We start from the raw sequence: 14,762 nt of genomic DNA on the forward strand, positions 1-14,762 counted from the left end.
AGGACATTTTGTTCCTTTCTTGCAGTTTTTTTTTTGCTCTTCGCCAACAACACCAGAAGAAGACGGAGCTGTTTTCTTCTCGCTTTTATAGGGAAATTTTACGACATCAAATCGCTTTTATGTGATTTCCTCTGCTATTGCACTGGAGACGCTGCTGCCTGGGATTTTGTGGGTCGGGCAAAATACTTGCCAATTTTCTTATGTCCTGTTTTTTTTTTCTCTTTTCACACGCCACCAACTCCGGGTGTAGAGAACTCAGTGCTGCAGCTAACGAGCCATCCACCCAACAAAACTCTTACTATACATGTGTTCTTCTGCCTCATTTGCGCCCGCAAGTTTTGCATGCGAAATGTATGCAACGAGTGGAAAATCGCAAAGAAACACTTTTATCCGCCGCATGTTCGCATTTTCCGACACTTTCCCGTTCAGTGCGTTTTACGAGCACGCGCATTTTTAATGGTCAGCGTAAGTACACCACGACACGCGGTAGAAGAAAGTGTCTGAAAACAATTTCATTACATTTCTTATGGCTTTGTGTTAAGATAATTAACGAAACGATTTTCCATTGAGCGAGTTGCTCAAAAGTTGCTATCCTCAAGTGTCAACATCTACGTGCAATTCTTGACCATTGGATTCCTTGTTGTGCTTGCATTTAGTTTAGTGTGCTCTTTATTTTCAATGTACAGTGAATGAGTTGAGCAGTAAATATTTCCTTATCATAAAATTGATATGTTTTTTTTTTCATCTATGAGGTTTAGAAGAAAGTATAATCCTCTGCATGAGCCTTCCAATTTAGAACTTATAAGCACCTGCCAAATTCTTTCTTTTCGTTGATGGTTTAGAGGTTTAGTTACAGAGTTCCTTGTTGTACAGTTCGCTTGGAATATATTTAGCAATCTGATAAAACGAATTGTTTCATTCATTTTGACCTTCATATAAATCATCAGTTGGTGCCTCGTTCTGACTGCCCAATAATGGGAGATCCCCTGGACAGGAGCGATTTGTTCACTAAAACCTTTTGGTAGCTCTTGCTGGGCCAGTGAGAGACTTGCCCACCGCTATGGAGATATTTTTAACAACTACCGTCGCCTCCCTTTGGTCATGCGAAAATCACACGACTGGTGTCGTCTCTAAATTTGAATGTCCTGCATATTCTTCACCGTTTGGATGAATGTCCAAACTAGAGATGGATCAAGCGGCTCTTTTCACGGAGCGATCCGGAATCGAGCTGACCCGAAGGTGCAGCAAAGCTTACGCGAATTCGACTGATAGGTTCGATCGAGTGCTCCAAAGCATGTGGGCGACCCGTGGATTTAGCAAACCATTTACGAGTTCGACCATGTATAGGTTCGAGGCAACCCATGAGTGTAAGGAGTTCGGGTCAATAATTCGATTTCATTACACTAACAAATCCCAGACCGGACCGGACCCGGACTCGTTGCACCAACGACCCGAGCTCGTTGCACCCACGGATCGACTTGAACCTCTATGTCGAACTCGTATATGCTTTACTGCACCCATGTGTTGACCTGAACTCATAGGAAATGGAAATACGAATCGATCCGCACCGAGCCCTACCCTCTTAGTTCTAGTCGACCTTTCCATCACTACTCTAAACGCTAAATTCACATCGATAAAACCACCAGACAGGTTTCTTCGTAAGATTCTGCTGCTTCAGAAAGGTGGTACATTTCAGTTGAGCTGGAGTATAGAACCTGTCAAATATTGGAGGGTTTAATGTTCCTCCAGAAATGAGAAGCAGTAGAAAAATTCAAAGCGATTATATCCGGTGATCAAATTGTATCTCAATACTTCTTTAATTTTTAGCGCAGGGATAAGAATAACCCCTTGTACGAAAAAATCATCGTTTGTAGTTTCATGTTGTTAAACAACAGACAATGCCGTAACATTATGTCATAAAAGACATGATATAAAACAGTGTAGATGGTTTCAAGAACAATGAAAAATATGTTTAACATAGTTTAAACAAACACTAAAACATAGTTTACTATCAAGCTATTAAAGCATAAAATATACACTCTACAAAATTTGCTAACTTGCCTAATGATTATAAACTTTCATTCGTGTGATAATAACAATCGTTATAATAATAACAATTAAAAAATAAGGTCTGAGCGACTGAGCCCGTTAAGCCAGGAAGACCATGAAGAAGAAGAAGATAAAACCAATACCACCGCCATTGGTAAAACTCAAACGTGCCTTCAACATGCAATGTCAAACACTCATTCGTACCTCTTCAGGTCCTTCTTGTGGAGTACTTTCATTTGCTAAAATCAACATCAAATAACACACCGTATTAAACTCTCCCCCACCAAAACAGCAAGCCAAACAATGGAAAACACCCCACACACACACTCACACAATATAAAAGCCCTAAAGGTTAGAATGGAAGTTAAAGGCAACGATTTTCCGTTCGACTTGCACACCAAACAAAAGTGACCCCCCGCTTCCGTTCTTGAAAACCGATTTGTTCTTGTGAATTTTATTTCATTCCTTTCGAGTGCAAAACAATACTTTCACTGCATGTTTGCAGCTGGCATAGTAGAGTGTGGAGGAGCGTAGAAACCAAGAAAGAAGGCAAAAAAAAAGCAACATCCCTAAAAGTGACTTCACTTTCGCCTTAACTCCGTCAAGAACCAATCTGCCCGAAATAAGCCATCCCTGCTGGAAAGAGTGGCACATTCTTTCGCTGCTTTTTGCCAGCACTGCCACCCCGGAGGGGGAGTGTCGTTCCGCGCACCCCTCAACTTCAAATGCCTGCACAGAATTGCCACCACGGATTTGGTGGTTGGGAAATCTTTATCAACTTTGTCGTTGACGTTTTTGGTTGCAATTGCGGGTCGAAACTAGTGACAAACCGCTCACGGAACTCTTGCACTCCTTCTCTGATCTCTACCACCATGGCGGAATGGCGCGAAAATGTCGGTTCGGTGTCGTTGAGATGCTGCTGATGCCCGTGAAACACACCTCCACCAACAGAACCATCATACATTGTGCTTGGCGTGCGGTTTGAGGCACAAGCATCAGTGCACTAAAAGAACTATTTCGCACCGAAGGCGATAAGAAGATTGCACTTTTTTATCGTCCGTAGAGCAGAGCGGCTCACAACCCAACGCGACATTCAGAGTTCGACCGAAAAGCAAACAAAACTTCACTTCCTTCCTTCCCTTACCGGTGATGATGGCCCACACGGGAAGCTACCAGAGCTTTCCTTTCGCGTTCTGATCTGTTCGTTAAATGTTACCATGTTTTGCGCAACCGTTTTTCCAGCTCCGTTCCCGATGACCACTGCGCTGTGGGGGATTCATCCCTTTGGGGATCTATTCTCTCCTTTTGTACGGTACGCGGTCCGACAATATCATTTATTGCTTTTCAACTAACTTGCAAGCAAATGTTTTTCCGACGGATGGAAATGTTTTCCTTTTTATTCGCACGTTTCGTCAGCAGCTAGTCAGCGAGCGTGAGCTTTCCCAAGCGTTGATATTCTTGGAAGCATAGAAGTTTCGAATCACTTTAAGTGTTTCACTGAGGGATACTGTGGTGTATGGATGCATGCGGTCAGCCGTTGAGGTAAGCATAAACTAATTTTAACATTATATTGTGAAAAACAGGATCATTGGTTGGAGTAATTTTCTTAACGTTAATGAGAAACTCAAGAACTTCCAATCATTATATTATATTATATCATCTTAACAGAAAAAAATGTAAATATTATGGAAAACTTAAGGATTTTTTTGTAGGTAATCAATTTTTAAGGTAAATGTTTGCAGTTACAGTTGTTAATACCCTTAATCCGGGCTCCTGTATGCGTTTAAAAATAGTTTGGCTGAAATGCTATTAGTTTGCCATTCAAAATACTAAGCAAAATGAGTCTACGTCTAGTTTAAAACTTTCGTAAAAGATTGTGAACAAAAATCATCGTCATTGCCAACTTTATCGCGAAGAATTTTCCTGTATGATTGTTTGTTGATTGTTTATTTATTCATAAAAGATGGATCAATTAGGGAATTATTAAGAATTGGATTAGTTCTTCTTCTTCTTGACCTAACGCCCTGCTGGGCCATTTCTACCATGGAATTATATTAACTCTAGCCAATAGATCAGATTCTTCTAGTTCACCGATGAGTAGCATTGCACTCTATTAGCGAGTGTATCTACGCCAAATAACAAAATACAAGTATGGTACGAAGGACGAGAGGCTGCATTACGCCACGGGATGAAGCGTACTCCATTTTGGGCAAATTCTGTGCTATTTGTCCATAGACTAGACGAAGGACACCAGACTGCTGAACTTATGAACTTATGACAGAGTGGGTCTTTAAATTCCCTAGTCTGGCGACGAATAAATCCTAGCGTTTTATAAGTTCTATTTAAAATATCATAGTTGTGACGATGAAAACCTAGTTTGCAGTCCAACGTGGCTCTCAAATCCCAAACAGTGCTGCACCGTAGCAGATGAATCCCACAGATGTTGAACTGAAAAACGTCACTAATCTACATTTATTGACACAAATTTCAAGGTCGTTACTTCCGCCTCAATCCAAACAAAGAAAAAAAAACAAAGATGGCTGGAATATTTGACAGATGTCATCTAAATATGTCAGTTGTCTAATAAAATATTTTTTCATGAATTACGGCCTAGCATTGTTGCTATAAATTAAGTCATTATAGACCCCCCTATAATTTCAAATCTGCATACCAACAGTATGTCACGCAACTTCACGTGTATTAGTCGAAAGGTTCTCTATTCTCTGTGGAAAGGTTCTACTCATCTTATCAGAAAAATCCACCTTTAAGTTAACATCTACCAAAGGACAAACATCAGTGTCATCATCACCATCTAAAACTCGTGCTGTTGATGAAAAGATAAGTCGCCCGTAGAAGCAATCGCTGATACGTCCAGCAAGAAGAAAAGCTTAGAGCAGCAGTAACATGCACATGCTACAGGAGGAAACATGCTCGCCATGAAAGAAGATATCTCGGTAAAACATTCTTTTTTCCTGCTTTTCCTCAGAATTTTCCTTAACTGGTCACGCCAATGAGTCTCGGAGAAAAGGTGGCGATTGGTTGGTTGTCGATTTCCATCCTCTGCTTCTAGCGACATCGTAACGTCATCAGCGATGTGTGCACGGCGATAAATATTTATTTCCCTTTGTGCGAATTTCATGGCAACACAAACGGTACACGGGTCCGTTGACGTACTCCGTAAAGAAAGTGGAAGTACACAGCAGCCACAGGACGCCTGGGTTTTGGGCAGGATCGATCAGATCACTCCTCTTCCATTGGTTCGACTCTGTTGGGGCAACATCGAAAAGCGATTCGATCGAACGCAAGACTGAGGTTGCATTCCGACGACGATGAGGCAAAAGTGTACCCTTGCGCCGTCAGCCCATTAATGGACCAGAGTCCCTACCCACAGGCGGAAGAAAAATCGGGTTGACTAACAACGAAAAAAAAAAACAACGAATCGCACCAGAATGAAACCAAACTCGGCGTGATGAAACAAAAAAAAAACCTCCCTGAAAAAGTGTCCCTTTTTATTACTTCCAGCGAGTAATGGTTTATTACGCTATTGCGACTTTCTCAGCGAGCAATTTTCTTTCAACACTCACTTCTACTACTCCTTCTGCTAACGATTGGGTTGGATGGGATGCAAGTAAAATGCGTCTTTATTGACACGTCACCCCATACAAACTCATTGCTTCTTTGCTCGATTTCGTATGCACCGCACAAATCGTCCGATTTTCCCAAACGAATTCCACCCAACGGTCGCTTGGCATTGGCCAACGGGGAACAACGGCAAAGCAGTGTCAATTTGATTGCGAATTTATTTGGTTATTGAACCTAGGGGTTCACCCACCCTAGACTACTGCCGCTCGAAAGGGTGTGCCTCAGTGCCCCGGAACGATAACGATTATCCGGTCTCGTCGTGCGGTGAAAAGTAACAAATACACGGCTGAAGTAGTTTTCTCTCTCTCCTGATGTCGCCACATAGTATGATTTTCCTTAATCCATCCAATCCGGGCAACATTATCGCTGCTGGAAATGGAATGTGGAAAAACAACGCGCCAGGAACAGAGAGAGAGAGAGAGAGACACACACACACATCCCTCCAGGACGACTGCGGGTGGGAAACCGGGTGTGTTTTGTACAAGTTTATGCATTTCTTTGTTCTCACCTAAATCAGGTTTTATGCGACAAACTTGTTTATTCTCTTTTACGCCACCCGAGCCACCCTTAAAAGGCGTATGCGACGAGGGTGTGCCTGGCGCCACAAGACGAGCGGATTATAAAAGAACGGGATTCAGCGCTTTCCTACAATCCTTTGGGGCATTTAACGATAGTTTGGCGCTTTGTTTGTGATACTTCTTCGAATTTCTTTTCCTCTTGCTTAGTGGGGATCGTTTTTACCCCAACATGCTGAATGCTGAGGTGTTTTCTTATTGTTTGTCAGGCGGACACAGATGCGTGATTGTTTTCTTGACAGAAATTTTCGTTCCTTTGGCATAACGATTGCCATAAGAATGTCTTTACGATAAGGCTGTAAAGGATGCACGCTAAAGTAGGATTCGTTGAAGCTCATAATAGCGCGTTAACGAATGCATCAATAGGATCGTAAATAATATGGATTAGAATGATACACCCCAACAATTGATGAGCAATCATTGGGTTGTATTAAAAATGCACTTTGATGAGGGCATATAAATATAAAAATATTTATGGTAGTTGAAAAAAATATCGAAATAAAACTTAAACAGCTCAAATTTTATACTAAAATAAGTAAACAAAAATACTGTCCAATCTTCACTAAAAAGATTTTATTTTTATTTAATAACATTCTTGTCGTTGAAGTTTTATGATGCTTGTGTTAAAGTTTAACGAAAGTAAAGTCAAGAATTATTTCATGCTGATAAGTAAACAAAATAAGCAATTTTATGGTTTTATACTGAAACGTTCTAAACATCAATCAATTTGATAAAATTTATAATAATTTACTATCTGTAAAGTTTTTCCTCAGCAATTCATCTTCCTGAGTTTTAAAAATTACATTTCTTTCGAAACATGAGTAGACGCCAACAAAATAAGAACTTATGAACATTAAAAATATTAACACAATGTGTGTAAAAAAATAAACATAAAATGTAACATCAAGTCATTAACAGGACCACTTTGTCCTAAATACGATGTCCGAGTCCGATAACGCAAAACATGTAATAACTATCATTGTCTGAAGGTTCTCACTAGTGCTGAACGTTTGAAAGAGCCTCAGTGTATAAGCAGCATAAGAGTGTATAAGAGTGTATAAGAGTTGCCAAGAAGGCCGGTTACGAATTTGTCTCTGTTTGTATGTGTTTGCGCCTAACATGTAGGCAATCTGCATGCCATTCCCGAAAGTCGCCGTAGGATGAATTTTTAGGAATGAACTATTAAGAGTATATATTTAGGATTAGGGTTAGAACATGAATAAAGATCACACGTCTATACGTAGTATACACGTCTTATAAAACACCTGTTGAAAAAATATTCTTGGATTTCTCCGCGACTCAACAGTATGAACAGTACTGCGTACTGTCAAATTTTCAAATCCTCGAAGTTTGTTTAAAGACTGACCTAGACTTATTAACTATAAAAAAATCTTTAGTGAAAATTAAAATGGAATGCTTAATTATAACCAACTCTAAGATTTTTGGTAGTCTGTGATGCAAAATCTATATAGTATACATTATGACAAAAGTAAAGATTTCGCAGTTACTTCTAACAATAAAATAATAATTCTCAACAGTTAGTAAAATTAAATCATACAAAAAAAAATGTAACACCAATTCTATAGCTTTCACCAGTACACAACAATCACTGACTATCGCAACCGATGGCCTGATTCTTTCCGAAATGCTTTATCGGCAATTAACCGCCATAAAAAGGCCGTAATTACCGTTTACATTACGCACGTTTACGGTTTACCTACTTTAGTATTTCTGGCATGAACCGGTCGAGGAAATGATACACTTACACACCTACAAATGCACACAGGAAACAAAATAAAACATGGCTCCTTAATTGACGATACGCAAGTAAGTACCGGGGTTCCTTCCCACCTTCGCCCGTCCACCTGCATGATTAATGATCATAAACGCAAAAATGTTGGCTGGAATTGAGTCAGCTACAAGTTCCACTACTGTTGCTTTCATACCCAAAATAGAAGTCCCCAGTGGGAGAGACCAACTGCTTTGCTCGTTCCAAAGGCTCGCGCGCGCTTAACCAACAAACTGTTGCCCAAATTTTCATTAACACAATCCCACCCTGCACACGCCCGTTTGCATAATTAATCAACACTGAAATTACCTCCGCTTTGCAGGAGCAAGAATCAATAGCAGCAACGAAACCAGAGTGGTGATGTTCCTTTTATGCACAATAGCATTGGGCGGGGTAAAGGTGCATCCAAGTCTTTACCTGTACTCCACACCCCGCGATGCGATAACTTTACACAGCGGCTGTTTGAAAACTACTTACCCTTGACTCTCTCTCTGGGAGCAATAGGGCAACAGGGTGGGATTTACAATCTTTCTCATATAAAACAGGTTCCACTCAGCAATGCATTACGTGTGTTCGACATCATGCAGGCAACACAACTCCTTCCCCGGTGGCGGCAACTTAAATGAGATCCCACATCGGATATTACGAATGCAGCCGGTGCCCATACACCCGGGTCGGGGCGAAGATATTGAAAACTGCTGCCACCATTTTCTGCCACCGCGTGGAAAAGCGGACGCTCAGAGCGGCAGCGCGACATGCAGATTTTCTCTTGCCACAGGCAATAATAAAGACCACCGCAAGATGCATACGCAACCGATGGTTCAACCGTTTCGAACTTGGGTTTGTAAGCAAGGGGAGCGAAACGGGGGAGGTGAATGGGATAGAGAGAGAAGGAAAGTTTTCCGAAACAAGCAAATCAACTTTTCTCATTTTCACAAGTCAACGAGCATTGTCAACGTGCTTGGGAAGGCGCCGACAATAGGAACAAGTTTTTTGGCTGATAACTTCCGGCCAAATCGGGTGTCGGTCTGGGAAGAAGACAGACATCTTAGGAAATGTCAACAAATGAACTGGCTAATACGATATGCCGCATTGAACAGCTGTGCAAGCAAACTGATTGATGGAGTTAAAATTGTTCGTGAAGAAACAAGCAAAAGGGTTTTTGTTCATGTATTTGATTTAAAATACAAATGGCTATTATGTAATTTCATATGAGCTATAAAAAAAAACAACAGAATGGTAGTACAATTAACTCAGAACCTCGCCTCAAACAACAAACGCGCGCTGACAGCATGACAGAACCCTAGCATCTCACAGCTATGGATCAAGCGAACGATGGTAGGATGTGTTTGTATAGCGCTTTAGACTCACAGCCCAACACAAGTCAGGATGGCCGAGCGGTCTAAGGCGCCAGATTTAAGCTCTGGTTCCCGTAAGGGAGCGTGGGTTCGAACCCCACTTCTGACATCCTCTTTTTGCTACATCACTGCGCACCACACGGCACGCATCAGTGTCGCGTGCTGATTCACGCTCACGATGTGACCACGCAACGCAACACGCGCGGGTCGTTCCTGTCACGTGACATCAATTCAACGGTTTCACTTGCAGCGTTACGAAGCGTTACATAGCGTTACCGAACAGAGCGCGCTCATTCGTCATTCGTGTGTCGACGGGGGTACATTCCATCATTGCAGTTATTACAGTGCACTCCAAATTTTAGCAACACATGTAATTTTATTTTTTTAAGTTATTTTTATTTTAAGTTGTACTTTATTAATTGATTTAAATGAATTTATTTGATATTGAATACGAACATGTGCAGGTATGAAGTATAGGCAAACAAAAGCTCAATTTTTGGAGTCTTTTGTATAACACTGTTATGCTAATGACAAGATAAGCGTTTCTCCCAAAAACAAATCATTGTGCTTCTGTTATCTGCACAGATGCTCCACTTTGCTCTCATCTCATGAACAGTATATCCCCACCATTAAAAATCCGCTAAAAATAATTTCCATTCACAAGCATTTCTGGCAAAGCCAGCGGTACCATTACTAGATAGGGACTTTTCTCGCTCTCTCGCTAATGAGCGTCATCCACACATGCACCTCACATTCAAGTACACCATCCCGGCACCACATGTGAACCTCAGACGGTCTCGAGATAAAAATATCATCTCGTTCGCTTCGGGATCAGTGCCGTTGGCAAAGATCACCCAAAACTCTGCTTCAAGATAGCGCACAGCTAGCTTTGGTCCGAAACGCGAGCTCAAAACACGAAATTTTCACCGTGAAAAATACTTTTCCGTGATCGAATCTCATCCCGATCCAAACAAACTGCCGCCACCCAGGGGTGCTGATGCGATTGCACCGCGTTCTTTATACTGCCGGTAATTCCTCTGATGTACTTGGGCCAGCAGTGTGCAATGCAAGCATCATCATTAGTACCGGCAAATATTATCTCCCTTTCTCCTTCGATTACTAGACATCCGGTTTTGGCCTTGATGCAACGGAAGGTTTTCCATCGCAGGAACAGTTAATGTTCTTTTTATCAAGCCCCGGTAGTGCGGTAGCTCCGAAGCCACCAAGTTCATGAACCACAAAAGACGGGAACTGATTTTATCAAGAGGCTACCACCGGACTGCATCTGATTGACAGGTTCATGTTCACCCAACACGGGAACTCGGTGTGCGGATGACCGATAAACGAATCGAATGAGTGAGAACGTCACCTACCGAAGGACGGCATGGTCGATAATCGTTAATCTACTACGGCCCACAGGATAGAACACTCATCCACAATGCGCGTTCAATTTTGACAGTTGGCTGTCATTCTCTCACCGAACGGCTAAACCCTACGCCATTCGTCCTCTGCGTACGACGTAAGTTATTGAACAAATTTAATGCCCTGCTTGCCGTGCAGAAAAGCAAGATAAGAGCTTGATTGGAAATGCTCGATCGATCAGACTTGAAAGAACGGTTCCTTCTCTGGTTCGATCATTGCAAGGACGGCGTAAACGGATCGCGATAAGGACAACGCCGGATCGGCGGACAATGTCCCTACATGGTACAATGGAGGTCGTCTGGTAGCTGCCTATTCCTCGACTCTTTCTGCAAAACTAACTGGCGTCTGTTCTAATCTTGCTACCGTCCACTTGCCAATATTACACACTCACGCACGGGAACAACACCCTCTTTCTCCTGCCGTCAGTGTGCCACCACAGCGCCGCTAGACGCTCACCCATACAAAACCAGACACTCGACCTCACCGTTTTCATTCGATTAAATAGGGAAAAAACATGACAGAAAGTGCGAGAAGCGTGCAGTATTTTTCACAATTTTATTGGACGATAAATTTGCGCTAATCGAAAATTTATGACTCCATCCTTACACGCAGAAACCTGCTGTGCACTCAATGCAAGTGAGCGTCTGGAACGGTGGTTGGCATATGGAATTGGCATTCGATACGATTGGATCGGATTGAGGATATACACTGTCCTGTCCGTCGAGTGTCCATCATCAATTAGAGCGCGTCCGGCCAACTCTTTAGATAATCAAGATTTGCTTTGCGCGATGAGGACCTTCTTCGAACGTGTGAGAAGCGTAGTGGACGCCGCCATCAGACAAAGCTGCAACAAGCTGAGTACTTGAAATTTCTTCGTTGAAATCACAAATCACATTCTTCGATCCGTAAATTGATTAATGTCTATTCGCTCGTTTACTTTGTTGTTTATTACCTACCGATAGAGCAAGACTTTTTTTTATTCTAGGATCGATTCAATTATGGCTCGATGGCACAAATTCACAGGATTTTTGTTCCTTTTTTCTCACTCTTGATTCAATTGCAGTGTCAAGTGACATTAGCATCATCGCCGAATGACAAACTCCAGAAGGCACATCACATGAGAACGAAAGGATCCGGGGTGCTGGTTCTGGTTTGGATGGAATTACAGCATTGGTTAATGGGAATGCGTTTCCTGTGTTTTCTCATCAGCACCATTAATAGACTAATTACTAACTTTCGGCTCCAAGAAAGACACATTTATTCGAATGCTAGATTATAATTAATCTTAACAGCTCCAGCTCGATGCGATACGCATAGGAGAAATAGAATTGTTCAAGCCACAGCCACCGGAGCCATCACATGAAACATGTGGTTCAAGAAAATTGATACCCTTTCAGTGAATGAAGGCCGGATTCACAAAAAGCCTCTCCATATCTCCATATCGTGTAACATATCAAACCGAAGCGGAATCTTTTATGCCACTTTTATGTTTTAAATATACCAGAACTGCGATATAAGTTTTATCCATGCAGAGTTTTGCGACGTACCACAAAAAAAGAGAGAAGATCTGCGCTAAGATGATAGCTGTCAACTGTGAATATTGATCCACATCAAGGTATATGGATATAGGAAGTAGTCCTACGGTCCTTACCGATTGCCATGGCATCATACTATCACCCAACATCGAAACTCTGACAGATGGTACTCGACCAAATCGACAAACATTCGCTTTCATACACTTATGATTACACTTTGATCCATACCTATCGTCAGGTTACAGATGGAGCCTCGGGTGCCACCATTGTGATAAGAAGTCTCGCAAGAAGCAACCGTAGACATCAGAGAGCCGAGCCGATGTTTGGAAAATTTAATTGGCATGATTAAAGTACTGGCTATCTATTCTTAAACATGTCTTCTAGGTCAGGTTTATGTTTGGGCCTCATCAATTCATCATCGACAAGTAAGAGGCACACCTTTGCTATGTCTATGACTTTGATGCCATATAGCACAACATAGAGAACCTAAAGCCAAACAAACTAATTAGGGCATTTATCACCTTAATTTAAAAATTTTTTCCAATAGTGTTCAATTACTTTGCGAAATGTGCAAAAGGCCTCAAAATAATAAGTCCTACTGCTGTCCTCAGCCAAGGAATGATGACTATGTTATAAATATGTTTCTTGGCGTACCGACCTACTCGGTAATACCTATCTTTTCTGGCTTTATAGACTGATTGATACCAGAGCGCCGGATAGTCATTAGTTGGTAAAAAGCCTGGATTAATATTAAAATGTTTTAAACTGGTCATACATCGACAACTTTAATGTTTCTGTTTAACCTATTTGAAAATTGAATGCTTTATTTAAAGGCTTTTTTATAGATTTTTAATAATACTGAAGATATTCTTGAAGTTTTTGTTCAAATCTTTCTCGAAGGTTGTCGAAACAGTAAAGCACCTGTAAAAATGGCTTCTTCTTCTTCTTCTATGACCCTAAAACCCCGAAAGGTCTTGGCCTGCCATTACTGGCTTTCTGCGACTTGATGTTACCCGTAGCAAAGAAGTCAGCATTACATACGGGGGGGGGGGGGGGGGGCGATATGGATGGGATTTGAAATCCGGGGTTGAACAATTCAATTTTCCGAATTTGTGTCTTTTAGAATTCTCTGAAAACATAATTTTCCACATTTTTAATGAGTTTTTTTTCTGTTTGAAAAACATTTCACAAATCTAGAAAGTCAAACTGGCCACACATTCAGGTCGTAAGGTCAAGAAGAGGAACAAAGAGGTTGTAAAATGAAGCTTGTGACATCGTATGGCAATATCAACAACAAAACAACTTGGAATTAAATATTCAATATTAGCGCACAAACGCTAATCAATGTATAAAGTATTCGCCAATTAAATTTACTGTTAATATAATTAACGGAATTTCTTGAAAATTTTCCTCTCCAACCAGAAACACCCCCACGCCCGCACTGCTCTGGGATGACAACAATTAAACTGACTCACCGGTGTTGGGCTGGTAATTTCACATTAAGAAAACCTGTTGTGTTTGATTTGCTGAACCACCTAGACGCGTACCGTGGGGTGTCTCGCGTGTCACTTCGGAATTGTTTGCCTATAACGCAATGGTCAGACACCGAGTGGCGATCGTTGAGCAAACACACTTGACACCGACGCAAGCACAACAATCACACATCCATCACACACCGGAATTTGAAGCCGGAATTAACATTTTTTAAATATTTTCACACAATTAGCCCATTGCATTCGGCAAATAGAAAGAAACCACCGTTGAGATGCTGTTGCATGACTCATTGAGGATCGAGCTAAATGATGAATCGAGAGGAACGATCACCCAATGCAGAAAAAAAAAATCACCCAAGCACGGATAGTTCAACACCTTCCTATGGTTTTACCTGGCCAGTACTTCAAACCCCTGAGCAAAAATCCAACGTCCACTGATGACGTGTTCGGAAACGAATTGATGATGTTTCAGCAGCATCCACAGCGCCGGTTAGCCTTTCCATTCATCATGATCGGATGTTTCATGCACGGCGGTCATTACCAGGAAATCAGCAACATTCCTCCACATGATGAGCCTCTGATCATGATTAGCTATGAAGCACATGCTGGAGCAACAGTTTGAACTGACACACAGGAAAGCATTTCAATTACTCCGATTTCAATCTTGCACCATAGGCGGCATTTACAGAGTGTGCTGTGCGTGCGTGTAAGCGATAGATCACATTCCACTTTGAACCCAATCATACTCTCAAGTGTCCGCGGGATCCGACGCGGGAGAATGCATCGGCCACTCGGTGTAGGTCACATGTTGGGTAGCATTTATTCTTTATTCACTGGATTTGTCTAAAAGAAGCTGATGCGCGCACGTTACCCTCTTGACGTGGCGTGGCCCCAGAACC

General features: G+C 41.7%; 1 protein-coding gene and 1 non-coding gene across 3 annotated transcripts in view; one reads left to right on the forward strand and one right to left on the reverse strand.

Moving 5' to 3' along the window:
- The window catches only part of LOC118505273 (matrix metalloproteinase-2), a 288,477-nt gene that overhangs the window by 212,828 nt on the left and 60,887 nt on the right, over window positions 1–14,762 (reverse strand). The window lies entirely within an intron of this gene.
- Trnal-uaa lies at window positions 9,439–9,522 on the forward strand. The gene has a single exon. It is a non-coding gene; the product is annotated as a tRNA-Leu (tRNA).

The sequence above is a fragment of the Anopheles stephensi genome, chromosome 2 (assembly GCF_013141755.1).
Source record: "Anopheles stephensi strain Indian chromosome 2, UCI_ANSTEP_V1.0, whole genome shotgun sequence".
Taxonomy (NCBI): Eukaryota; Metazoa; Arthropoda; class Insecta; order Diptera; family Culicidae; genus Anopheles; species Anopheles stephensi.